Consider the following 27,856-nt stretch of genomic DNA (forward strand, 5'->3'; position numbering starts at 1 on the left):
AGGGGCAGAGCCCAGGGTCCCAGCCCTTCCTTCCCTTCCCTCCTACCGCTCTCTGCAGCTAGCACAGGACAGGAGTCGAGTGGCCGAGCACCTGCGCCAGGCGCTGCCCTATCTGCAGAGCCCCCAGGAACCCCTGCGAGAGGCGGCCATCAGGTTCATCGGTGAGCCACCAGCCCACGGTCCCTCCCCGCCCAGCTCAGCTTGGCCACTGCCTCGGCTGCTGCCCCGGCAGCGCCATCCGGGCCCGGCGCCGCGGAGCCCCGGTTGCCCTCGGTGATTCTGCCGCCCTCTCGCAGCCGTGCCCTTGGGCATCAGGATGCTGCGAGGGCCCGGGCTGAGCCCTGCCGGGCCAGGAGGGCGAGTGGCCACAGGGCTGGTAGCGCCGCTGGCAGGGAGCTGTGCTGCAGGGGGCAGCCCTTGACAGGCTCTGTGTTCCCAGGGATGGCCGGACAGTACCTGAGGGGGCAGGAGGAAGAGCTCCAGCTCATCTGTGAGGGTGAGTGAGGGCAGCGCGCTGTCAGCGGGGGCTGGCAGGAGGAGCTGCAATCTCTGCCCCGGCTGCGGAGGGCTCTGCTCCCTGTGCAGACGGGGGTGGCCTGGGCAGAGCACTCCGAGATTTCAGAGGCACCCGGGGGATTTGCGGCCAGCAGTTTCCGCTTGATCCCGTTAATCCTTGGCCATGGCTGGAGTGAGCCAGGATGGCCCTGGCCCAGGGGTCACCCCAGGTCCCCTCAGATCCAGGATCTGACCGTGGCTGCGTTCCTCTCTCTTCCAGCCCTTGAACACATGACAGATGACATAAGTGGCTCCGTGTCAGAACTCGCTCTTCAGACATTGTATGTCCTCCGGGCACTACAGAACGGGCAAGATTCCACCTTCCAGAGGCTGCAAGATCAGCTCCGCTGGGCATGGAAGGCACGGCCTCGTATGTCAGGCCTCAGCTGGCTGCGCTGCAGGAGCTCTGCAGAGAGATGATCTGGGAGGCTCTGCCTGCTGGGGCCACCTGAGCCAGCGGGGATTGTCTTTTCCTTCAAGACTGGCCTTTTCTTCTTTTTGTTTCACTTTAGTAAAGAGAGATAGGACGTGTTAGAATTGACAGACTGCCAGAAGTTTTCTTTTGCTGCCCAGGCTTTGCAGGGCAGCAGGGAAGAGGGGGAGAAGGGTGCTTGTGCTCAGCAAGCTGCCCAGGCATGCAGCGTTGCAGGGAAAAGGGCCTGAGACCCCTTGGCCTTCGGTGCTTCCGATGAAGCCTCTGTGCTGGCGACAGAGCGGGTGGGCAGGGGCCGGAGCTGCGGGGATCCCTGCGAGACCGCTGCCTGGAGATGGCCATGAACCCTGTCCCAGCCAGCAACCACCATCGGTGTCCTCCTGCCCGGGTGTTGCTGTCTGCATTGCTGAGAGCTCCGTGGTTCCTCTTGCTTGGGCTCCTCTGGAGCTCCTGTGGGGCTGCAGCACTGCTGCCAGGCAGGTTGGCGGGGCTGGGGGAGACCCTGAGCGGCCGGGGCGCTGGCAGGCCGTGAAGGGATGAGGGGCTGTGGAGGCCCTGATGGGACAAGGCAGTGGGAAGGCACGAGGGGGATGCCGGAGGGAGTGGGTGCCAGGAGGCTACAAGGGGGCAGGAGGCAGCTGAGGGGCAGTGCTGGGAAGCCCTGAGGAACTGGGTGTCAGAGGCCATGAGCAGCCCCTGGCCAGCAGCCTCCTTCCTGACACGCGGCTGCTCTGGCGCTCTCCCAAAGCCTCTCCCAGGCCTGTGACAGAAGCCTCAGCGGCAGGGTGGGGACACTGCCCAGGTGCCCAGGCTGGGCTGCCTGGGGACAAGGAGGGCAAGGCTCCCATGCTGGGGGACGGGACAAGGTTGGCTCTTTGTCCACTGGCCGAGGCATGGAACTGTGGTTTCTTCAGTTACATTGCCTGCCTTTAGGCAAGCCTTTCTGATGCCTCCAGAAACCTTGCACTGGCACCTGGTAGGATTACAAAAGATACTTACTTTACTCAAGCTCCCGGTACAAATAGTTGAGTCTTCTGAGTCCCTCAGGCCATTCAAGAACGTAGCTGTGCTATCAGGATTGCGGGCAGGTCTGGGTCACCAACACGTGGCCATGGATTTGGGCACGATATACTCTCAAAGGATGATTACGTTCCCAGCTACCCCTCCAACTTGATTGGTTAATGTTCCTGATGGCCTGCAATAGCCCAAGAACGAAATTCAATTCTCAAAAGCACATCCTCTATGAGACCTGTTCCATGTACCAAACGCACGACCAGTGCGATTCATTATTCTAGTTGCCCAGGAGTTGGCACGTGATGATGGTCTTCTCACCTGCGCCTCACAGAAGAAGGGGACTCTGGTGCACTAGGTTACAGCCTCCCACATGAATTTACATAGTGCCAAAATCCTGGCAGGAATCACACGAAAAGGAATTCGCACCCTGCTTGTTAGAAAGGTCACAGATGCGCGCGGTCACTGCAGTAATCTCATCTACAAGAGGTCTGTGAGTTTCAAATTTACAAGCCATCGAGATGTTACTTCCAGGTGGGACAAGCAAGGCGGGCTCGGAGTCAGGTCTTCCTCAATCTTCAGCAGCTCGTCATTAATCCTTAAAACGGCACAAAGTGTTTTCACCTTTTCAATCCCGTTTAGCTCCTTAGGTCCCGAATATCTTGGAGTGTTCCATCCACCAGGATCTTGCAGGCCAAGGAGATCTTGATGGTAGTAACAGTCACCTGTGACTGTGGCTTGCATTCTGCTTAGGAGTACCAGGAAGACGGCAGTCATGTGAAACACATCTTGGTTTCTGCTGTTCTTTCTCAGGTCTGGTTTTGGACTCCACTTGCCTTTTGCAGATGTCTTTTGATTCTGGAATAAGGTATGCAAGAGGTTAACGCTTTCAGCTTTAAAGGCTGTAGAAGTGATTCAAAGTATCAAATAGAGTTCCTTCCATTTTGCCATAAGACAGTTTCCCTCGGGGGATTTTACGTATATCTGGTCCCCAGGCTGGATTTGGGGTGAGGAGCATCCTCTTGCTCATGTGCTCGAGATGTGTTGATCACTTTGCTGCAGCTGTTGTGTTAGTTGGACCACATAGTCCTGGAGATGCCCCTCTGCAACCCGGACAGTATCTTCCCCCTGATACTTACGCTGATCTGGTGTTCCAGACAGTCTTTCAAAGGTGTTCAGCTTTGCTTTTGTTCTTGATCTTACTCAAATCTGCAATGAAGCCAAAGCTAGGGGCCAAGGTGTGCTGGCCTCTTGTCCAGTTTTGACTATCTGCTGCTGTATCAGATAATTCATCTTTTCCACCTGGCCACTGGCCTGAGGCAAACACAGCGTGTGTAGGGGCCACTTGATTCGGGAGATTGCTGCAAAACTGCTGTGCAATATCTGCTTGGAAATGCGCTACTCGATCGGAGGAGATGTCTAAAAGCCCTCTGGACCGGGGTGTTATGTCGTTTAACAAAATGTTGCTGAATTCTTTGGCTTTATTTGTTTGAGCTGGGAATGCCTCAGGTCACGCTGAGAAGGTATCAGTTAATACTAAGAGTTCTTTACACCCCCCCACCCCCCCCCCCCCCCGGTTCTGGGGAACTCAGAAAAGTCATTTTGCCAGTGTAGTCCAGGGAGGGTCTTGTCCCTTGGCTATTGTGCCAAGCTCAGCGCTAGCCCTAGTTTGCGGATTGCTTTCTGACATGTTATTTCACAGCCTTGGGTTGCCTGCTTTACACCGGAATACACCTTGCATCTTACTGTTGTCCTTATCAAGTAATTAAGTAAGGCATCCCCTTCCCAGTGTGTACTGGATTATGTCCATCCTTAATTCATTTTCATAATGCTCTTTCAGGCATAAGCGCCTCTCCCTGAGGAGTGGCAAAAACATGATGGTTTTGTTCTGTGCACAGATTCTTTGCTAATTCTAGATCTCTCTGAGTATACAGTACATATCATTGTCATATTGTTCCTTACCTTCCCGAATCACTGCCTGAATCTCAGCACGGCTTTGTTCTGCTCCTCTTTTTGCAGCCTGGTCAGCCAACCCGTCACCTCTCTTGGGCTCTGTTTCTCCTTTCTGATGTCCTTGGCACTGCCTAATGGCAACCTCTTGAGGTAGTAGTACTGCCTCCAGCAACTTCAAGATTGCCTCAGAATGCCTTATCTGTTTTCCTTGAGCTGGTAGTAGTCCTTTCTCTTTCCAAGCTGCTTCGTGGGTGTGTATTACTCTGAAGGCGTACTTGGAATCTGTTCATCTCTTGAACCTTTTTCCTCAGGCTGGTCAGAGGGCACGGGTTCAAGTGACTCTCTCTGCCTTCTGAGCTGACTCGTAGAGCTAGGGCTTCTATCGCCTATTCCTCCGTGCTAATTGGAAATCCTGATTTTTGTTGATTGGCTCTTTCAAAGCCGCTCCCACCTGTGTACTGAGATTCTGCTCCTGCAATTGGGGTTTCTTTAAGATCTGGCTGGCTGCAATAAAGGGGACTTAAAGGTTTGGATACAGGCATGTTACAAAGCTTCCTTGTCTCTCTGGTGAGTCACCAGGAATGGCTGCTGGATTAACTAGAGAAGAGATTCGTTTTGGAATACCATGTTGTTCTACCAAATGTGCAAGCTATTTTATGGGATCCTGAGGCTGAAAGCCAATGGCCACCCTTTTGCTCAAGAATTGCTGCCACTGAATGTGAGATAAACGCGGTGATTTGTTGACCTAGAGTGAATGTCTAGGCTCCTGAAACGTTTGAAACAAGAGCAGCAAGTGCTGGCAGAGGAAAAGGGAACACAGGCTTGAGCACACTCCCTTCCTTACTTGAACATAGGCAAGGAATAAACAATGTTGCAGAGAAAGACTTAACACAGGCTCACACCCACACTATGATACCAGCCTTAATAAAAGGTTTAAAGCAGCTCCCAGTGCAAATTCCAGTTAGCGTGCCGCTGCCAGGCTCTGGCACTCTAACCCACGGCCCGTGCAGGGAACCAGGGGGTCTCGTGGAGGGTGGGAAAGCTCTGCGGAGGGATGGGGACAGCTGGGGGTCCTGGCGGGCTGTTGAGAGCTTCTGTGCGGCTCTTTAGGGGGGGTTGGTGTTGGTGGTCATCTTGGGGAAGGAGTTGTCTGGAAGGTGAGAGGTCTAGGCTGCAATTTGAGTGTGTTTGAAGGCAGCATCTGTGGTTTGGCACAGCTTTGGCTGTGGAGGGCAGAGGGAAGAGCTGTGATTTTTCCTCTTGGTGGGCCTGATTGTCCTTCAGGGAAGTAGAGGGGACAGCTGTACTTTATGGGCCCCTTTGCTATCTGTACCAGGAGAAGGATTAGCCGACTTGCAATCCAGTCCTTCGCTTAGGCTAACCTTGGACCACTGAGTGGATTTTCATGCCTCGTGAGCTTTTATTCCTTCACAGAACTATGATATTATCATCTCTTTATTGAACACCATTTGCAAACCAAACAATGGCCTTTTATATATACATATATTTTATTTTTGCTTCTGTGTAGTGTTGTTTTTTAAAGCGACTCTCAAGGGATGACGTTAAGGCAAGTGAGTTGCTGCTTTGAGATGGCAAGCAAAGTTCCAAATGTCAAATGCCATTCTCAAGCCATGCCAGTGAATTTGGGAAGTTTGTAGCTTTTTGCAAGTACTTGAGTTGAGCAACTGGGAAGGAAAGCTTTCCTGAATTGAGGATTCTTAAATGGCCTGAGTCCCCAGAGCAGGGCAGCATTTGCTTAAGATTCCACACACTCCTAAACATTTCTGTCGGGTGACTTAGACACTTGTGGTGAGGGATTCCTTCCAAGTGGACCACTTTAGGAGGGCTGGGGGCAGCCCCAGGGCAGGTGGCAGTGAGTGCAAGGGCCCTTTGTGACACGGTGCAGCATGGTCACCATGGCATGGAACAGGACAGGGTGTCAAAGGACCCTTTGTGACATGGGGTGACATAGGAGCCGGCGGTGACAAGGCCACGCCACAGTGCTCGGAGCACGCGACGGGACAGGACGCGCCAGAGCGGTGCTGTGAGGAGACCCCGCACAGCCCGCTCGTTCGTCTCTGACCCGGAGCTTTTCCGAAGTGCTATTCCTGCAGGTGACCTCGAGGCCGCACTGCAGGACTTCTTGCCTCTCAGCTTTCCTGAGGCATCTCCCTAGAAGCTGCCCCCAAGGCCAGACTCTGGCATGGCGGGCAGATTTCTCAACCTGTTCAAAGTGTTCAGGGCAATAAAAAGGAGAGGCTCGAGAGTTGCCCCAGCTCAAGAGCCTGAAGAGTCACAGCCATTCCAGCCAATGCAGGATGGTGAGTGGCAGAGCTGGGCAACAGGGCTGATGCCTGCTTCCAGCTTGGCCCCATCCCATCCCATCCCATCCCATCCCATCCCATCCCATCCCATCCCATCCCATCCCATCCCATCCCATCCCATCCCCTGGCGACATGCCCAGGGACAGGACAAAAGATGGGCCAGGCAGACACCCCGCAGCGGCCGTGCTCCATCCCTTGGGGCATCCCTGGGCTGGCAGGACAGTGCTGGGCTGGGCTGTGTTCTCCAGCCTCTCCTGCAGCCCCTCAGCTCTGCCTGTGCTCGCTCTTTGCCAGGTGCAGCCATGGACCAGACAAAAGAGCAGGAACCCACCTGTGGATTCCACGGAACCGTGCAGGTACCTGCAGCCATCCCCACCTGGGCTGGGCCTGCTGTCACTACTCCGCCCAGCGCAGCTCTTTGGAGCAATCCATGGAATATCTGTCTCTTCCTGCCCTTCACTCCCGTCCCGCATTAACAAATTCATCAAATGCATTTGGCAGGAAGAGACCAGCACCATGGCCACTGGGCCCATGGAAAACTGTGATGTCTGCACCACCAACACCAGTGCTGCCATGCTGGATATGCTTGAAGAAGAGGGTTTTCCCAGTGCAAACCACGTAAGCAGCCTGTGGCCAGGGTTTGATCTTCCCAGGAAGTGCTTGGCCTCCCAAGCCACTGAGGCCTGCTGGTCCCTGGAAGCCTTTGAGGCCATCACAGTGTGGTAGGAAGGGAAGAACTTTAGTTTACAGAGGGACATTTCTCCCTCTGGCACATTTCTCCCTCTGGCACATTTCCAAGTCTTCCCGTGCCTTCTTCAGGTGCCTGCCATGGTGACATACATCCACCAGTGGCTCCTGACAAATCAGCTTGCTGAGCACAGGCTGGACAAGACCCTGCTGCATCTCGCCGAGGCACATCCCACTGATGTGGTGATGACTCTCCTGCGTGTGGCCCCATCGTGTGACAGGTATGGGGCGCACCGGCCCAGAGGGCCCAGGGCTCACCAGCCCCTCACCCTGTACAGCCTGTTCCAGCTGTCTGACCAAAGGAGAGTTCCGGGGAGCTCCGGCTGCTCCCCTTTCCAGCCCTGGCATGTCAGCCCGCGAGCCTGCTGCCATGCTCCCTCCCTGCCCCTCAGGGTCCTGTCCCCACGGGGCGGGTCTGCCTGGCTGCTGCCACTGAGGGGCAGTGGGCAGAGGCAGAGCTGGCAGCCAGCTCAGCTCCCTGCTGCTGCCCAGGCCATGGTGCTGTGCCTGAGACCACCCTGAGACAGAGCTCTGACCCCACAGAGCTGCTGTGAGAATGTGGAAGACGATCGTATTTTCAAGCAGGACCGTGGAGGCAGTGCTGCCGATACTCCTGGAAGTGCTGGGCAACTGGCCAGAGCACAGCACGTGCTCCTCCGACGGGGACAGAACGCGTGTCTTTGCCCTCACTGTGAGTTTCTGGAACTGGCCTTTGCTCATGCCAAGGCCGCCTCTCCAGCAGCTCTCCGCCCTCTTTCTCCCACTGCATCTCCCTGCCAGGGGTGCTGGGCTGAATCCTGGCCTAGGGGCAGCTTCAGGACCACCAGGCCCCATGCTCCCCCTGCGTCTCCCCTGGCCTCTCCCTGCCACGCTCGGGCCCTGCCGCACGCCCACCTGGGCACTGAGCGCTGTCTTGGGGTGCTTTGTCCTTTGCAGGCCACTCTGGTGATGTGGAAGATCCTCCAGGAACCCTGTGTCCCACATATAGTGACAAAGTATTTGCCCCGCCTTTTTGTGCATGTGCTCTTCCAAGTGTTCTTCAGCACTCTGGATACACCAGAGGAGATCAATGACTTCTGGAAGGCATGCCAGGAAGAACACGGCCTTGCCACCAGCCCCAACAGGTTCTCCATCCCAGTTCTTCTGGCCCCACCGTGTCCCCAGGGCAGAAGCCAGTACTCCCAGCATGACCTGAGTTTTACTCTGCACACAGGTTTGCAGTGCGAACCCTCAAGTCCCTGCTCTGCTTTCTCCAGTGTGAGAATGTGGTGATAGAAATGGAACGCAAGCGTGGCTGGCACACACTGCTGTGTGCTGACACCCACCACTATGCCGTGGGTCTGCTGGCCAGGTGAGATCCCCTGCTCCCCACTGCCCCCGGCATTTGTGCTCTGTGCCCGGGGTGCCCCACACTGTCCCTGTGCTCGTGGGCCACAGGGCCTTGTCACCGAGGGACGAGAACTGTGTAAGTGAGTCCTGGGAGAGGTTTGTCCCCCTGGCTCACAGTCTTGGTTGTTTTTCCTTGTGCCAGGGAATTGTCCTTTGCCTCCCTACCCTTGTGTTCCCGCATCTTTGGCTACCTGCTCCGGCTTCTCAGCACGCAGGAGTCACGCTGGGATCTGCCTGCGCTGGCATTCCTTGTGGAGGTGAGCCTGATGGCCAGCGCTTCCTCCCTGAGCTGCCTCCCAGCTCTCTGCCCTCTTGCAGCCACAGCTGCCTGGGACGGTGCCCGTGCCCTGTGCTGCTGCCAGGGCCCGGCCCTGTGTGGTTCCGGGCTCCTGCCGGCCCGGTCCCCTGTCAATGCCCTGTGCCTTTCAGCTCCTGGAGTGTCTGGACAGGAGTGAATATGGTGGCAGTGTCGTGATGCTCTCATCAAGGTACCTGCGGAGCGAGTGCAGAGAGCTGCGTCGCCTGGCGCTCAGGGCCCTTCTCGAGCTCATTGACGATCCCTCACTGGTGAGAAGGGGGCAGTGGCTGAAACCGCAGTGGGGAAAGCAGCCCTTTGGCCTTGTCTGGGCTTCCCGTGCTGGAGCAGCTGCTCCCAGCTCTCCTGCCTCCCGCTTCAGCTGCCCGAGTGCTTCAGGACAGGCCTTTGGCCTCCGAGCCTGAGGCAGCAGGGTGGCCTTTCACAGCCTTGTGTTCCGCACAGGTGGAAACAGTTTCCAGCCTGACTGAAAGTCTTGTGGACCTGCTGTGGGACCAGGATGCAAAGATAGTTGGGATGACACTCATCACACTCAGCATTATATTCTTGTTCAAACACGTCCTGCTACCCAAGCCCCTCGCCGCGCAGCTGGCTGAGGCACTCTTGCCTCTCTTTGACAATGTAAGGCTCTGTGCCCAAGGCCATGACCACCGGGTGCTGCCAGGAAACTTTGTGCCCTGTGCATTTTAAGGCGGGTGCTGGGATGGGCCTGAATCAGCCAATGCTGAGCACTTTTTTTCCTTCCTTTCATACAGGATGACAGCCAGGTGCAGCAGCTCTCCATAAATCTCTTCCGAGATACCATGGATTGTTTAGTGGAAGAGAGGAAAACCGATTTGGAGATACCTGTGTGCCAGAGCATCCTCCCACTGTTCTTCCATTGCCATGATGAGAATCGGCGGGTGGCAGAGGTGAGGACTCGTGGGCTCCTGGTGTCCCACGGGCAGGAGTTTGGCTGCCTCCTGCCCTGGCACCTCCTGGGCTGCAGCCTCCTCCCCCAGGCCTTGGCACGGGGACATGGGCCCTCTGGCGTGAACTGCGGTGCCACCCCCACATCTCTGCTGCTCTCCAGGCCTCTCGGGAAACACTGGCTTGTGCAGCCCAATTCCTGAAGAAGACGAAACTCAAAAAGCTGGTGACGGAAGAGCAATTCTGGAAGTTCGCTGAATGCCTGGTAAGGACGGCCTGGAAGCTCCAGGCTCAGGCTGGAGAAGCCCCCTGAGCGCGGTGCTCACTGTGTGGGGCTGGCAGCTGTGGCCGTGCCCAGTGCTGCAGCCAGGGGCCGCACAGGCTCTTCTCCAGGCTCCTGCGGCCCCGAGCCGGGTGCCAACGCAGCCCCGGCCCAGCGGGGCCGTGGGGAAGTGTGGCCCCGTGGCTCCCCGGGCAGCACCCGGCCTGCTGCCACCTGCAGAGCCCAGTGCCAGCGGCTGCTGCCGGCACCTCAGGGCAGTGCCTGCCAAAGGGGCAGAGCCCAGGGTCCCAGCCCTTCCTTCCCTTCCCTCCTACCGCTCTCTGCAGCTAGCACAGGACAGGAGTCGAGTGGCCGAGCACCTGCGCCAGGCGCTGCCCTATCTGCAGAGCCCCCAGGAACCCCTGCGAGAGGCGGCCATCAGGTTCATCGGTGAGCCACCAGCCCACGGTCCCTCCCCGCCCAGCTCAGCTTGGCCACTGCCTCGGCTGCTGCCCCGGCAGCGCCATCCGGGCCCGGCGCCGCGGAGCCCCGGTTGCCCTCGGTGATTCTGCCGCCCTCTCGCAGCCGTGCCCTTGGGCATCAGGATGCTGCGAGGGCCCGGGCTGAGCCCTGCCGGGCCAGGAGGGCGAGTGGCCACAGGGCTGGTAGCGCCGCTGGCAGGGAGCTGTGCTGCAGGGGGCAGCCCTTGACAGGCTCTGTGTTCCCAGGGATGGCCGGACAGTACCTGAGGGGGCAGGAGGAAGAGCTCCAGCTCATCTGTGAGGGTGAGTGAGGGCAGCGCGCTGTCAGCGGGGGCTGGCAGGAGGAGCTGCAATCTCTGCCCCGGCTGCGGAGGGCTCTGCTCCCTGTGCAGACGGGGGTGGCCTGGGCAGAGCACTCCGAGATTTCAGAGGCACCCGGGGGATTTGCGGCCAGCAGTTTCCGCTTGATCCCGTTAATCCTTGGCCATGGCTGGAGTGAGCCAGGATGGCCCTGGCCCAGGGGTCACCCCAGGTCCCCTCAGATCCAGGATCTGACCGTGGCTGCGTTCCTCTCTCTTCCAGCCCTTGAACACATGACAGATGACATAAGTGGCTCCGTGTCAGAACTCGCTCTTCAGACATTGTATGTCCTCCGGGCACTACAGAACGGGCAAGATTCCACCTTCCAGAGGCTGCAAGATCAGCTCCGCTGGGCATGGAAGGCACGGCCTCGTATGTCAGGCCTCAGCTGGCTGCGCTGCAGGAGCTCTGCAGAGAGATGATCTGGGAGGCTCTGCCTGCTGGGGCCACCTGAGCCAGCGGGGATTGTCTTTTCCTTCAAGACTGGCCTTTTCTTCTTTTTGTTTCACTTTAGTAAAGAGAGATAGGACGTGTTAGAATTGACAGACTGCCAGAAGTTTTCTTTTGCTGCCCAGGCTTTGCAGGGCAGCAGGGAAGAGGGGGAGAAGGGTGCTTGTGCTCAGCAAGCTGCCCAGGCATGCAGCGTTGCAGGGAAAAGGGCCTGAGACCCCTTGGCCTTCGGTGCTTCCGATGAAGCCTCTGTGCTGGCGACAGAGCGGGTGGGCAGGGGCCGGAGCTGCGGGGATCCCTGCGAGACCGCTGCCTGGAGATGGCCATGAACCCTGTCCCAGCCAGCAACCACCATCGGTGTCCTCCTGCCCGGGTGTTGCTGTCTGCATTGCTGAGAGCTCCGTGGTTCCTCTTGCTTGGGCTCCTCTGGAGCTCCTGTGGGGCTGCAGCACTGCTGCCAGGCAGGTTGGCGGGGCTGGGGGAGACCCTGAGCGGCCGGGGCGCTGGCAGGCCGTGAAGGGATGAGGGGCTGTGGAGGCCCTGATGGGACAAGGCAGTGGGAAGGCACGAGGGGGATGCCGGAGGGAGTGGGTGCCAGGAGGCTACAAGGGGGCAGGAGGCAGCTGAGGGGCAGTGCTGGGAAGCCCTGAGGAACTGGGTGTCAGAGGCCATGAGCAGCCCCTGGCCAGCAGCCTCCTTCCTGACACGCGGCTGCTCTGGCGCTCTCCCAAAGCCTCTCCCAGGCCTGTGACAGAAGCCTCAGCGGCAGGGTGGGGACACTGCCCAGGTGCCCAGGCTGGGCTGCCTGGGGACAAGGAGGGCAAGGCTCCCATGCTGGGGGACGGGACAAGGTTGGCTCTTTGTCCACTGGCCGAGGCATGGAACTGTGGTTTCTTCAGTTACATTGCCTGCCTTTAGGCAAGCCTTTCTGATGCCTCCAGAAACCTTGCACTGGCACCTGGTAGGATTACAAAAGATACTTACTTTACTCAAGCTCCCGGTACAAATAGTTGAGTCTTCTGAGTCCCTCAGGCCATTCAAGAACGTAGCTGTGCTATCAGGATTGCGGGCAGGTCTGGGTCACCAACACGTGGCCATGGATTTGGGCACGATATACTCTCAAAGGATGATTACGTTCCCAGCTACCCCTCCAACTTGATTGGTTAATGTTCCTGATGGCCTGCAATAGCCCAAGAACGAAATTCAATTCTCAAAAGCACATCCTCTATGAGACCTGTTCCATGTACCAAACGCACGACCAGTGCGATTCATTATTCTAGTTGCCCAGGAGTTGGCACGTGATGATGGTCTTCTCACCTGCGCCTCACAGAAGAAGGGGACTCTGGTGCACTAGGTTACAGCCTCCCACATGAATTTACATAGTGCCAAAATCCTGGCAGGAATCACACGAAAAGGAATTCGCACCCTGCTTGTTAGAAAGGTCACAGATGCGCGCGGTCACTGCAGTAATCTCATCTACAAGAGGTCTGTGAGTTTCAAATTTACAAGCCATCGAGATGTTACTTCCAGGTGGGACAAGCAAGGCGGGCTCGGAGTCAGGTCTTCCTCAATCTTCAGCAGCTCGTCATTAATCCTTAAAACGGCACAAAGTGTTTTCACCTTTTCAATCCCGTTTAGCTCCTTAGGTCCCGAATATCTTGGAGTGTTCCATCCACCAGGATCTTGCAGGCCAAGGAGATCTTGATGGTAGTAACAGTCACCTGTGACTGTGGCTTGCATTCTGCTTAGGAGTACCAGGAAGACGGCAGTCATGTGAAACACATCTTGGTTTCTGCTGTTCTTTCTCAGGTCTGGTTTTGGACTCCACTTGCCTTTTGCAGATGTCTTTTGATTCTGGAATAAGGTATGCAAGAGGTTAACGCTTTCAGCTTTAAAGGCTGTAGAAGTGATTCAAAGTATCAAATAGAGTTCCTTCCATTTTGCCATAAGACAGTTTCCCTCGGGGGATTTTACGTATATCTGGTCCCCAGGCTGGATTTGGGGTGAGGAGCATCCTCTTGCTCATGTGCTCGAGATGTGTTGATCACTTTGCTGCAGCTGTTGTGTTAGTTGGACCACATAGTCCTGGAGATGCCCCTCTGCAACCCGGACAGTATCTTCCCCCTGATACTTACGCTGATCTGGTGTTCCAGACAGTCTTTCAAAGGTGTTCAGCTTTGCTTTTGTTCTTGATCTTACTCAAATCTGCAATGAAGCCAAAGCTAGGGGCCAAGGTGTGCTGGCCTCTTGTCCAGTTTTGACTATCTGCTGCTGTATCAGATAATTCATCTTTTCCACCTGGCCACTGGCCTGAGGCAAACACAGCGTGTGTAGGGGCCACTTGATTCGGGAGATTGCTGCAAAACTGCTGTGCAATATCTGCTTGGAAATGCGCTACTCGATCGGAGGAGATGTCTAAAAGCCCTCTGGACCGGGGTGTTATGTCGTTTAACAAAATGTTGCTGAATTCTTTGGCTTTATTTGTTTGAGCTGGGAATGCCTCAGGTCACGCTGAGAAGGTATCAGTTAATACTAAGAGTTCTTTACACCCCCCCACCCCCCCCCCCCCCCCGGTTCTGGGGAACTCAGAAAAGTCATTTTGCCAGTGTAGTCCAGGGAGGGTCTTGTCCCTTGGCTATTGTGCCAAGCTCAGCGCTAGCCCTAGTTTGCGGATTGCTTTCTGACATGTTATTTCACAGCCTTGGGTTGCCTGCTTTACACCGGAATACACCTTGCATCTTACTGTTGTCCTTATCAAGTAATTAAGTAAGGCATCCCCTTCCCAGTGTGTACTGGATTATGTCCATCCTTAATTCATTTTCATAATGCTCTTTCAGGCATAAGCGCCTCTCCCTGAGGAGTGGCAAAAACATGATGGTTTTGTTCTGTGCACAGATTCTTTGCTAATTCTAGATCTCTCTGAGTATACAGTACATATCATTGTCATATTGTTCCTTACCTTCCCGAATCACTGCCTGAATCTCAGCACGGCTTTGTTCTGCTCCTCTTTTTGCAGCCTGGTCAGCCAACCCGTCACCTCTCTTGGGCTCTGTTTCTCCTTTCTGATGTCCTTGGCACTGCCTAATGGCAACCTCTTGAGGTAGTAGTACTGCCTCCAGCAACTTCAAGATTGCCTCAGAATGCCTTATCTGTTTTCCTTGAGCTGGTAGTAGTCCTTTCTCTTTCCAAGCTGCTTCGTGGGTGTGTATTACTCTGAAGGCGTACTTGGAATCTGTTCATCTCTTGAACCTTTTTCCTCAGGCTGGTCAGAGGGCACGGGTTCAAGTGACTCTCTCTGCCTTCTGAGCTGACTCGTAGAGCTAGGGCTTCTATCGCCTATTCCTCCGTGCTAATTGGAAATCCTGATTTTTGTTGATTGGCTCTTTCAAAGCCGCTCCCACCTGTGTACTGAGATTCTGCTCCTGCAATTGGGGTTTCTTTAAGATCTGGCTGGCTGCAATAAAGGGGACTTAAAGGTTTGGATACAGGCATGTTACAAAGCTTCCTTGTCTCTCTGGTGAGTCACCAGGAATGGCTGCTGGATTAACTAGAGAAGAGATTCGTTTTGGAATACCATGTTGTTCTACCAAATGTGCAAGCTATTTTATGGGATCCTGAGGCTGAAAGCCAATGGCCACCCTTTTGCTCAAGAATTGCTGCCACTGAATGTGAGATAAACGCGGTGATTTGTTGACCTAGAGTGAATGTCTAGGCTCCTGAAACGTTTGAAACAAGAGCAGCAAGTGCTGGCAGAGGAAAAGGGAACACAGGCTTGAGCACACTCCCTTCCTTACTTGAACATAGGCAAGGAATAAACAATGTTGCAGAGAAAGACTTAACACAGGCTCACACCCACACTATGATACCAGCCTTAATAAAAGGTTTAAAGCAGCTCCCAGTGCAAATTCCAGTTAGCGTGCCGCTCCCAGGCTCTGGCACTCTAACCCACGGCCCGTGCAGGGAACCAGGGGGTCTCGTGGAGGGTGGGAAAGCTCTGCGGAGGGATGGGGACAGCTGGGGGTCCTGGCGGGCTGTTGAGAGCTTCTGTGCGGCTCTTTAGGGGGGGTTGGTGTTGGTGGTCATCTTGGGGAAGGAGTTGTCTGGAAGGTGAGAGGTCTAGGCTGCAATTTGAGTGTGTTTGAAGGCAGCATCTGTGGTTTGGCACAGCTTTGGCTGTGGAGGGCAGAGGGAAGAGCTGTGATTTTTCCTCTTGGTGGGCCTGATTGTCCTTCAGGGAAGTAGAGGGGACAGCTGTACTTTATGGGCCCCTTTGCTATCTGTACCAGGAGAAGGATTAGCCGACTTGCAATCCAGTCCTTCGCTTAGGCTAACCTTGGACCACTGAGTGGATTTTCATGCCTCGTGAGCTTTTATTCCTTCACAGAACTATGATATTATCATCTCTTTATTGAACACCATTTGCAAACCAAACAATGGCCTTTTATATATACATATATTTTATTTTTGCTTCTGTGTAGTGTTGTTTTTTAAAGCGACTCTCAAGGGATGACGTTAAGGCAAGTGAGTTGCTGCTTTGAGATGGCAAGCAAAGTTCCAAATGTCAAATGCCATTCTCAAGCCATGCCAGTGAATTTGGGAAGTTTGTAGCTTTTTGCAAGTACTTGAGTTGAGCAACTGGGAAGGAAAGCTTTCCTGAATTGAGGATTCTTAAATGGCCTGAGTCCCCAGAGCAGGGCAGCATTTGCTTAAGATTCCACACACTCCTAAACATTTCTGTCGGGTGACTTAGACACTTGTGGTGAGGGATTCCTTCCAAGTGGACCACTTTAGGAGGGCTGGGGGCAGCCCCAGGGCAGGTGGCAGTGAGTGCAAGGGCCCTTTGTGACACGGTGCAGCATGGTCACCATGGCATGGAACAGGACAGGGTGTCAAAGGACCCTTTGTGACATGGGGTGACATAGGAGCCGGCGGTGACAAGGCCACGCCACAGTGCTCGGAGCACGCGACGGGACAGGACGCGCCAGAGCGGTGCTGTGAGGAGACCCCGCACAGCCCGCTCGTTCGTCTCTGACCCGGAGCTTTTCCGAAGTGCTATTCCTGCAGGTGACCTCGAGGCCGCACTGCAGGACTTCTTGCCTCTCAGCTTTCCTGAGGCATCTCCCTAGAAGCTGCCCCCAAGGCCAGACTCTGGCATGGCGGGCAGATTTCTCAACCTGTTCAAAGTGTTCAGGGCAATAAAAAGGAGAGGCTCGAGAGTTGCCCCAGCTCAAGAGCCTGAAGAGTCACAGCCATTCCAGCCAATGCAGGATGGTGAGTGGCAGAGCTGGGCAACAGGGCTGATGCCTGCTTCCAGCTTGGCCCCATCCCATCCCATCCCATCCCATCCCATCCCATCCCATCCCATCCCATCCCATCCCATCCCATCCCATCCCATCCCATCCCCTGGCGACATGCCCAGGGACAGGACAAAAGATGGGCCAGGCAGACACCCCGCAGCGGCCGTGCTCCATCCCTTGGGGCATCCCTGGGCTGGCAGGACAGTGCTGGGCTGGGCTGTGTTCTCCAGCCTCTCCTGCAGCCCCTCAGCTCTGCCTGTGCTCGCTCTTTGCCAGGTGCAGCCATGGACCAGACAAAAGAGCAGGAACCCACCTGTGGATTCCACGGAACCGTGCAGGTACCTGCAGCCATCCCCACCTGGGCTGGGCCTGCTGTCACTACTCCGCCCAGCGCAGCTCTTTGGAGCAATCCATGGAATATCTGTCTCTTCCTGCCCTTCACTCCCGTCCCGCATTAACAAATTCATCAAATGCATTTGGCAGGAAGAGACCAGCACCATGGCCACTGGGCCCATGGAAAACTGTGATGTCTGCACCACCAACACCAGTGCTGCCATGCTGGATATGCTTGAAGAAGAGGGTTTTCCCAGTGCAAACCACGTAAGCAGCCTGTGGCCAGGGTTTGATCTTCCCAGGAAGTGCTTGGCCTCCCAAGCCACTGAGGCCTGCTGGTCCCTGGAAGCCTTTGAGGCCATCACAGTGTGGTAGGAAGGGAAGAACTTTAGTTTACAGAGGGACATTTCTCCCTCTGGCACATTTCTCCCTCTGGCACATTTCCAAGTCTTCCCGTGCCTTCTTCAGGTGCCTGCCATGGTGACATACATCCACCAGTGGCTCCTGACAAATCAGCTTGCTGAGCACAGGCTGGACAAGACCCTGCTGCATCTCGCCGAGGCACATCCCACTGATGTGGTGATGACTCTCCTGCGTGTGGCCCCATCGTGTGACAGGTATGGGGCGCACCGGCCCAGAGGGCCCAGGGCTCACCAGCCCCTCACCCTGTACAGCCTGTTCCAGCTGTCTGACCAAAGGAGAGTTCCGGGGAGCTCCGGCTGCTCCCCTTTCCAGCCCTGGCATGTCAGCCCGCGAGCCTGCTGCCATGCTCCCTCCCTGCCCCTCAGGGTCCTGTCCCCACGGGGCGGGTCTGCCTGGCTGCTGCCACTGAGGGGCAGTGGGCAGAGGCAGAGCTGGCAGCCAGCTCAGCTCCCTGCTGCTGCCCAGGCCATGGTGCTGTGCCTGAGACCACCCTGAGACAGAGCTCTGACCCCACAGAGCTGCTGTGAGAATGTGGAAGACGATCGTATTTTCAAGCAGGACCGTGGAGGCAGTGCTGCCGATACTCCTGGAAGTGCTGGGCAACTGGCCAGAGCACAGCACGTGCTCCTCCGACGGGGACAGAACGCGTGTCTTTGCCCTCACTGTGAGTTTCTGGAACTGGCCTTTGCTCATGCCAAGGCCGCCTCTCCAGCAGCTCTCCGCCCTCTTTCTCCCACTGCATCTCCCTGCCAGGGGTGCTGGGCTGAATCCTGGCCTAGGGGCAGCTTCAGGACCACCAGGCCCCATGCTCCCCCTGCGTCTCCCCTGGCCTCTCCCTGCCACGCTCGGGCCCTGCCGCACGCCCACCTGGGCACTGAGCGCTGTCTTGGGGTGCTTTGTCCTTTGCAGGCCACTCTGGTGATGTGGAAGATCCTCCAGGAACCCTGTGTCCCACATATAGTGACAAAGTATTTGCCCCGCCTTTTTGTGCATGTGCTCTTCCAAGTGTTCTTCAGCACTCTGGATACACCAGAGGAGATCAATGACTTCTGGAAGGCATGCCAGGAAGAACACGGCCTTGCCACCAGCCCCAACAGGTTCTCCATCCCAGTTCTTCTGGCCCCACCGTGTCCCCAGGGCAGAAGCCAGTACTCCCAGCATGACCTGAGTTTTACTCTGCACACAGGTTTGCAGTGCGAACCCTCAAGTCCCTGCTCTGCTTTCTCCAGTGTGAGAATGTGGTGATAGAAATGGAACGCAAGCGTGGCTGGCACACACTGCTGTGTGCTGACACCCACCACTATGCCGTGGGTCTGCTGGCCAGGTGAGATCCCCTGCTCCCCACTGCCCCCGGCATTTGTGCTCTGTGCCCGGGGTGCCCCACACTGTCCCTGTGCTCGTGGGCCACAGGGCCTTGTCACCGAGGGACGAGAACTGTGTAAGTGAGTCCTGGGAGAGGTTTGTCCCCCTGGCTCACAGTCTTGGTTGTTTTTCCTTGTGCCAGGGAATTGTCCTTTGCCTCCCTACCCTTGTGTTCCCGCATCTTTGGCTACCTGCTCCGGCTTCTCAGCACGCAGGAGTCACGCTGGGATCTGCCTGCGCTGGCATTCCTTGTGGAGGTGAGCCTGATGGCCAGCGCTTCCTCCCTGAGCTGCCTCCCAGCTCTCTGCCCTCTTGCAGCCACAGCTGCCGGGGACGGTGCCCGTGCCCTGTGCTGCTGCCAGGGCCCGGCCCTGTGTGGTTCCGGGCTCCTGCCGGCCCGGTCCCCTGTCAATGCCCTGTGCCTTTCAGCTCCTGGAGTGTCTGGACAGGAGTGAATATGGTGGCAGTGTCGTGATGCTCTCATCAAGGTACCTGCGGAGCGAGTGCAGAGAGCTGCGTCGCCTGGCGCTCAGGGCCCTTCTCGAGCTCATTGACGATCCCTCACTGGTGAGAAGGGGGCAGTGGCTGAAACCGCAGTGGGGAAAGCAGCCCTTTGGCCTTGTCTGGGCTTCCCGTGCTGGAGCAGCTGCTCCCAGCTCTCCTGCCTCCCGCTTCAGCTGCCCGAGTGCTTCAGGACAGGCCTTTGGCCTCCGAGCCTGAGGCAGCAGGGTGGCCTTTCACAGCCTTGTGTTCCGCACAGGTGGAAACAGTTTCCAGCCTGACTGAAAGTCTTGTGGACCTGCTGTGGGACCAGGATGCAAAGATAGTTGGGATGACACTCATCACACTCAGCATTATATTCTTGTTCAAACACGTCCTGCTACCCAAGCCCCTCGCCGCGCAGCTGGCTGAGGCACTCTTGCCTCTCTTTGACAATGTAAGGCTCTGTGCCCAAGGCCATGACCACCGGGTGCTGCCAGGAAACTTTGTGCCCTGTGCATTTTAAGGCGGGTGCTGGGATGGGCCTGAATCAGCCAATGCTGAGCACTTTTTTTCCTTCCTTTCATACAGGATGACAGCCAGGTGCAGCAGCTCTCCATAAATCTCTTCCGAGATACCATGGATTGTTTAGTGGAAGAGAGGAAAACCGATTTGGAGATACCTGTGTGCCAGAGCATCCTCCCACTGTTCTTCCATTGCCATGATGAGAATCGGCGGGTGGCAGAGGTGAGGACTCGTGGGCTCCTGGTGTCCCACGGGCAGGAGTTTGGCTGCCTCCTGCCCTGGCACCTCCTGGGCTGCAGCCTCCTCCCCCAGGCCTTGGCACGGGGACATGGGCCCTCTGGCGTGAACTGCGGTGCCACCCCCACATCTCTGCTGCTCTCCAGGCCTCTCGGGAAACACTGGCTTGTGCAGCCCAATTCCTGAAGAAGACGAAACTCAAAAAGCTGGTGACGGAAGAGCAATTCTGGAAGTTCGCTGAATGCCTGGTAAGGACGGCCTGGAAGCTCCAGGCTCAGGCTGGAGAAGCCCCCTGAGCGCGGTGCTCACTGTGTGGGGCTGGCAGCTGTGGCCGTGCCCAGTGCTGCAGCCAGGGGCCGCACGGGCTCTTCTCCAGGCTCCTGCGGCCCCGAGCCGGGTGCCAACGCAGCCCCGGCCCAGCGGGGCCGTGGGGAAGGGTGGCCCCGTGGCTCCCCGGGCAGCACCCGGCCTGCAGCCACCTGCAGAGCCCAGTGCCAGCGGCTGCTGCCGGCACCTCAGGGCAGTGCCTGCCAAAGGGGCAGAGCCCGGGGTCCCAGCCCTTCCTTCCCTTCCCTCCTACCGCTCTCTGCAGCTAGCACAGGACAGGAGTCGAGTGGCCGAGCACCTGCGCCAGGCGCTGCCCTATCTGCAGAGCCCCCAGGAACCCCTGCGAGAGGCGGCCATCAGGTTCATCGGTGAGCCACCAGCCCACGGTCCCTCCCCGCCCAGCTCAGCTTGGCCACTGCCTCGGCTGCTGCCCCGGCAGCGCCATCCGGGCCCGGCGCCGCGGAGCCCCGGTTGCCCTCGGTGATTCTGCCGCCCTCTTGCAGCCGTGCCCTTGGGCATCAGGATGCTGCGAGGGCCCGGGCTGAGCCCTGCCGGGCCAGGAGGGCGAGTGGCCACAGGGCTGGTAGCGCCGCTGGCAGGGAGCTGTGCTGCAGGGGGCAGCCCTTGACAGGCTCTGTGTTCCCAGGGATGGCCGGACAGTACCTGAGGGGGCAGGAGGAAGAGCTCCAGCTCATCTGTGAGGGTGAGTGAGGGCAGCGCGCTGTCAGCGGGGGCTGGCAGGAGGAGCTGCAATCCCTGCCCCGGCTGCGGAGGGCTCTGCTCCCTGTGCAGACGGGGGTGGCGTGGGCAGAGCACTCCGAGATTTCAGAGGCACCCGGGGGATTTGCGGCCAGCAGTTTCCGCTTGATCCCGTTAATCCTTGGCCATGGCTGGAGTGAGCCAGGATGGCCCTGGCCCAGGGGTCACCCCAGGTCCCCTCAGATCCAGGATCTGACCGTGGCTGCGTTCCTCTCTCTTCCAGCCCTTGAACACATGACAGATGACATAAGTGGCTCCGTGTCAGAACTCGCTCTTCAGACATTGTATGTCCTCCGGGCACTACAGAACGGGCAAGATTCCACCTTCCAGAGGCTGCAAGATCAGCTCCGCTGGGCATGGAAGGCACGGCCTCGTATGTCAGGCCTCAGCTGGCTGCGCTGCAGGAGCTCTGCAGAGAGATGATCTGGGAGGCTCTGCCTGCTGGGGCCACCTGAGCCAGCGGGGATTGTCTTTTCCTTCAAGACTGGCCTTTTCTTCTTTTTGTTTGACTTTAGTAAAGAGAGATAGGATGTGTTAGAATTGACAGACTGCCAGAAGTTTTCTTATGCTGCCCAGGCTTTGCAGGGCAGCAGGGAAGAGGGGGAGAAGGGTGCTTGTGCTCAGCAAGCTGCCCAGGCATGCAGCGTTGCAGGGAAAAGGGCCTGAGACCCCTTGGCCTTCGGTGCTTCCGATGAAGCCTCTGTGCTGGCGACAGAGAGGGTGGGCAGGGGCTGGAGCTGCGGGGATCCCTGCGAGACCGCTGCCTGGAGATGGCCATGAACCCTGTCCCAGCCAGCAACCACCATCGGTGTCCTCCTGCCCGGGTGTTGCTGTCTGCATTGCTGAGAGCTCCGTGGTTCCTCTTGCTCGGGCTCCTCTGGAGCTCCTGTGGGGCTGCAGCACTGCTGCCGGGCAGGTTGGCGGGGCTGGGGGAGACCCTGAGCGGCCGGGGCGCTGGCAGGCCGTGAAGGGATGAGGGGCTGTGGAGGCCCTGATGGGACAAGGCAGTGGGAAGGCACGAGGGGGATGCCGGAGGGAGTGGGTGCCAGGAGGCTACAAGGGGGCAGGAGGCAGCTGAGGGGCAGTGCTGGGAAGCCCTGAGGAACTGGGTGTCAGAGGCCATGAGCAGCCCCTGGCCAGCAGCCTCCTTCCTGACACGCGGCTGCTCTGGCGCTCTCCCAAAGCCTCTCCCAGGCCTGTGACAGAAGCCTCAGCGGCAGGGTGGGGACACTGCCCAGGTGCCCAGGCTGGGCTGCCTGGGGACAAGGAGGGCAAGGCTCCCATGCTGGGGGACGGGACAAGGTTGGCTCTTTGTCCACTGGCCGAGGCATGGAACTGTGGTTTCTTCAGTTACATTGCCTGCCTTTAGGCAAGCCTTTCTGATGCCTCCAGAAACCTTGCACTGGCCCCTGGTAGGATTACAAAAGATACTTACTTTACTCAAGCTCCCGGTACAAATAGTTGAGTCTTCTGAGTCCCTCAGGCCATTCAAGAACGTAGCTGTGCTATCAGGATTGCGGGCAGGTCTGGGTCACCAACACGTGGCCATGGATTTGGGCACGATATACTCTCAAAGGATGATTATGTTCCCAGCTACCCCTCCAACTTGATTGTTTAATGTTCCTGATGGCCTGCAATAGCCCAAGAACGAAATTCAATTCTCAAAAGCACATCCTCTATGAGACCTGTTCCATGTACCAAACGCACGACCAGTGCGATTCATTATTCTAGTTGCCCAGGAGTTGGCACGTGATGATGGTCTTCTCACCTGCGCCTCACAGAAGAAGGGGACTCTGGTGCACTAGGTTACAGCCTCCCACATGAATTTACATAGTGCCAAAATCCTGGCAGGAATCACACGAAAAGGAATTCGCACCCTGCTTGTTAGAAAGGTCACAGATGCGCGCGGTCACTGCAGTAATCTCATCTACAAGAGGTCTGTGAGTTTCAAATTTACAAGCCATCGAGATGTTACTTCCAGGTGGGACAAGCAAGGCGGGCTCGGAGTCAGGTCTTCCTCAATCTTCAGCAGCTCGTCATTAATCCTTAAAACGGCACAAAGTGTTTTCACCTTTTCAATCCCGTTTAGCTCCTTAGGTCCCGAATATCTTGGAGTGTTCCATCCACCAGGATCTTGCAGGCCAAGGAGATCTTGATGGTAGTGACAGTCACCTGTGACTGTGGCTTGCATTCTGCTTAGGAGTACCAGGAAGACGGCAGTCATGTGAAACACATCTTGGTTTCTGCTGTTCTTTCTCAGGTCTGGTTTTGGACTCCACTTGCCTTTTGCAGATGTCTTTTGATTCTGGAATAAGGTATGCAAGAGGTTAACGCTTTCAGCTTTAAAGGCTGTAGAAGTGATTCAAAGTATCAAATAGAGTTCCTTCCATTTTGCCATAAGACAGTTTCCCTCGGGGGATTTTACGTATATCTGGTCCCCAGGCTGGATTTGGGGTGAGGAGCATCCTCTTGCTCATGTGCTCGAGATGTGTTGATCACTTTGCTGCAGCTGTTGTGTTAGTTGGACCACATAGTCCTGGAGATGCCCCTCTGCAACCCGGACAGTATCTTCCCCCTGATACTTACGCTGATCTGGTGTTCCAGACAGTCTTTCAAAGGCGTTCAGCTTTGCTTTTGTTCTTGATCTTACTCAAATCTGCAATGAAGCCAAAGCTAGGGGCCAAGGTGTGCTGGCCTCTTGTCCAGTTTTGACTATCTGCTGCTGTATCAGATAATTCATCTTTTCCACCTGGCCACTGGCCTGAGGCAAACACAGCATGTGTAGGGGCCACTTGATTCAGGAGATTGCTGCAAAACTGCTGTGCAATATCTGCTTGGAAATGCGCTACTCAATCGGAGGAGATGTCTAAAAGCCCTCTGGACCGGGGTGTTATGTCGTTTAACAAAATGTTGCTGAATTCTTTGGCTTTATTTGTTTGAGCTGGGAATGCCTCAGGTCACGCTGAGAAGGTATCAGTTAATACTAAGAGTTCTTTACACCCCCCCCCCCCCGCCCCCCCCGGTTCTGGGGAACTCAGAAAAGTCATTTTGCCAGTGTAGTCCAGGGAGGGTCTTGTCCCTTGGCTATTGTGCCAAGCTCAGCGCTAGCCCTAGTTTGCGGATTGCTTTCTGACATGTTATTTCACAGCCTTGGGTTGCCTGCTTTACACCGGAATACACCTTGCATCTTACTGTTGTCCTTATCAAGTAATTAAGTAAGGCATCCCCTTCCCAGTGTGTACTGGATTATGTCCATCCTTAATTCATTTTCATAATGCTCTTTCAGGCATAAGCGCCTCTCCCTGAGGAGTGGCAAAAACATGATGGTTTTGTTCTGTGCACAGATTCTTTGCTAATTCTAGATCTCTCTGAGTATACAGTACATATCATTGTCATATTGTTCCTTACCTTCCCGAATCACTGCCTGAATCTCAGCACGGCTTTGTTCTGCTCCTCTTTTTGCAGCCTGGTCAGCCAACCTGTCACCTCTCTTGGGCTCTGTTTCTCCTTTCTGATGTCCTTGGCACTGCCTAATGGCAACCTCTTGAGGTAGTAGTACTGCCTCCAGCAACTTCAAGATTGCCTCAGAATGCCTTATCTGTTTTCCTTGAGCTGGAAGTAGTCCTTTCTCTTTCCAAGCTGCTTCGTGGGTGTGTATTACTCTGAAGGCGTACTTGGAATCTGTTCATCTCTTGAACCTTTTTCCTCAGGCTGGTCAGAGGGCACGGGTTCAAGTGACTCTCTCTGCCTTCTGAGCTGACTCGTAGAGCTAGGGCTTCTATCGCCTATTCCTCCGTGCTAATTGGAAATCCTGATTTTTGTTGATTGGCTCTTTCAAAGCCGCTCCCACCTGTGTACTGAGATTCTGCTCCTGCAATTGGGGTTTCTTTAAGATCTGGCTGGCTGCAATAAAGGGGACTTAAAGGTTTGGATACAGGCATGTTACAAAGCTTCCTTGTCTCTCTGGTGAGTCACCAGGAATGGCTGCTGGATTAACTAGAGAAGAGATTCGTTTTGGAATACCATGTTGTTCTACCAAATGTGCAAGCTATTTTATGGGATCCTGAGGCTGAAAGCCAATGGCCACCCTTTTGCTCAAGAATTGCTGCCACTGAATGTGAGATAAACGCGGTGATTTGTTGACCTAGAGTGAATGTCTAGGCTCCTGAAACGTTTGAAACAAGAGCAGCAAGTGCTGGCAGAGGAAAAGGGAACACAGGCTTGAGCACACTCCCTTCCTTACTTGAACATAGGCAAGGAATAAACAATGTTGCAGAGAAAGACTTAACACAGGCTCACACCCACACTATGATACCAGCCTTAATAAAAGGTTTAAAGCAGCTCCCAGTGCAAATTCCAGTTAGCGTGCCGCTGCCAGGCTCTGGCACTCTAACCCACGGCCCGTGCAGGGAACCAGGGGGTCTCGTGGAGGGTGGGAAAGCTCTGCGGAGGGATGGGGACAGCTGGGGGTCCTGGCGGGCTGTTGAGAGCTTCTGTGCGGCTCTTTAGGGGGGGTTGGTGTTGGTGGTCATCTTGGGGAAGGAGTTGTCTGGAAGGTGAGAGGTCTAGGCTGCAATTTGAGTGTGTTTGAAGGCAGCATCTGTGGTTTGGCACAGCTTTGGCTGTGGAGGGCAGAGGGAAGAGCTGTGATTTTTCCTCTTGGTGGGCCTGATTGTCCTTCAGGGAAGTAGAGGGGACAGCTGTACTTTATGGGCCCCTTTGCTACCTGTACCAGGAGAAGGATTAGCCGACTTGCAATCCAGTCCTTCGCTTAGGCTAACCTTGGACCACTGAGTGGATTTTCATGCCTCGTGAGCTTTTATTCCTTCACAGAACTATGATATTATCATCTCTTTATTGAACACCATTTGCAAACCAAACAATGGCCTTTTATATATACATATATTTTATTTTTGCTTCTGTGTAGTGTTGTTTTTTAAAGCGACTCTCAAGGGATGACGTTAAGGCAAGTGAGTTGCTGCTTTGAGATGGCAAGCAAAGTTCCAAATGTCAAATGCCATTCTCAAGCCATGCCAGTGAATTTGGGAAGTTTGTAGCTTTTTGCAAGTACTTGAGTTGAGCAACTGGGAAGGAAAGCTTTCCTGAATTGAGGATTCTTAAATGGCCTGAGTCCCCAGAGCAGGGCAGCATTTGCTTAAGATTCCACACACTCCTAAACATTTCTGTCGGGTGACTTAGACACTTGTGGTGAGGGATTCCTTCCAAGTGGACCACTTTAGGAGGGCTGGGGGCAGCCCCAGGGCAGGTGGCAGTGAGTGCAAGGGCCCTTTGTGACACAGTGCAGCATGGTCACCATGGCATGGAACAGGACAGGGTGTCAAAGGACCCTTTGTGACATGGGGTGACATAGGAGCCGGCGGTGACAAGGCCACGCCACAGTGCTCGGAGCACGCGACGGGACAGGACGCGCCAGAGCGGTGCTGTGAGGAGACCCCGCACAGCCCGCTCGTTCGTCTCTGACCCGGAGCTTTTCCGAAGTGCTATTCCTGCAGGCGACCTCGAGGCCGCACTGCAGGACTTCTTGCCTCTCAGCTTTCCTGAGGCATCTCCCTAGAAGCTGCCCCCAAGGCCAGACTCTGGCATGGCGGGCAGATTTCTCAACCTGTTCAAAGTGTTCAGGGCAATAAAAAGGAGAGGCTCGAGAGTTGCCCCAGCTCAAGAGCCTGAAGAGTCACAGCCATTCCAGCCAATGCAGGATGGTGAGTGGCAGAGCTGGGCAACAGGGCTGATGCCTGCTTCCAGCTTGGCCCCATCCCATCCCATCCCATCCCATCCCATCCCATCCCATCCCATCCCATCCCATCCCATCCCATCCCATCCCCTGGCGACATGCCCAGGGACAGGACAAAAGATGGGCCAGGCAGACACCCCGCAGCGGCCGTGCTCCATCCCTTGGGGCATCCCTGGGCTGGCAGGACAGTGCTGGGCTGGGCTGTGTTCTCCAGCCTCTCCTGCAGCCCCTCAGCTCTGCCTGTGCTCGCTCTTTGCCAGGTGCAGCCATGGACCAGACAAAAGAGCAGGAACCCACCTGTGGATTCCACGGAACCGTGCAGGTACCTGCAGCCATCCCCACCTGGGCTGGGCCTGCTGTCACTACTCCGCCCAGCGCAGCTCTTTGGAGCAATCCATGGAATATCTGTCTCTTCCTGCCCTTCACTCCCGTCCCGCATTAACAAATTCATCAAATGCATTTGGCAGGAAGAGACCAGCACCATGGCCACTGGGCCCATGGAAAACTGTGATGTCTGCACCACCAACACCAGTGCTGCCATGCTGGATATGCTTGAAGAAGAGGGTTTTCCCAGTGCAAACCACGTAAGCAGCCTGTGGCCAGGGTTTGATCTTCCCAGGCAGTGCTTGGCCTCCCAAGCCACTGAGGCCTGCTGGTCCCTGGAAGCCTTTGAGGCCATCACAGTGTGGTAGGAAGGGAAGAACTTTAGTTTACAGAGGGACATTTCTCCCTCTGGCACATTTCTCCCTCTGGCACATTTCCAAGTCTTCCCGTGCCTTCTTCAGGTGCCTGCCATGGTGACATACATCCACCAGTGGCTCCTGACAAATCAGCTTGCTGAGCACAGGCTGGACAAGACCCTGCTGCATCTCGCCGAGGCACATCCCACTGATGTGGTGATGACTCTCCTGCGTGTGGCCCCATCGTGTGACAGGTATGGGGCGCACCGGCCCAGAGGGCCCAGGGCTCACCAGCCCCTCACCCTGTACAGCCTGTTCCAGCTGTCTGACCAAAGGAGAGTTCCGGGGAGCTCCGGCTGCTCCCCTTTCCAGCCCTGGCATGTCAGCCCGCGAGCCTGCTGCCATGCTCCCTCCCTGCCCCTCAGGGTCCTGTCCCCACGGGGCGGGGCTGCCTGGCTGCTGCCACTGAGGGGCAGTGGGCAGAGGCAGA

Source organism: Cinclus cinclus, chromosome 21, assembly GCF_963662255.1.
Source record: "Cinclus cinclus chromosome 21, bCinCin1.1, whole genome shotgun sequence".
Taxonomy (NCBI): Eukaryota; Metazoa; Chordata; class Aves; order Passeriformes; family Cinclidae; genus Cinclus; species Cinclus cinclus.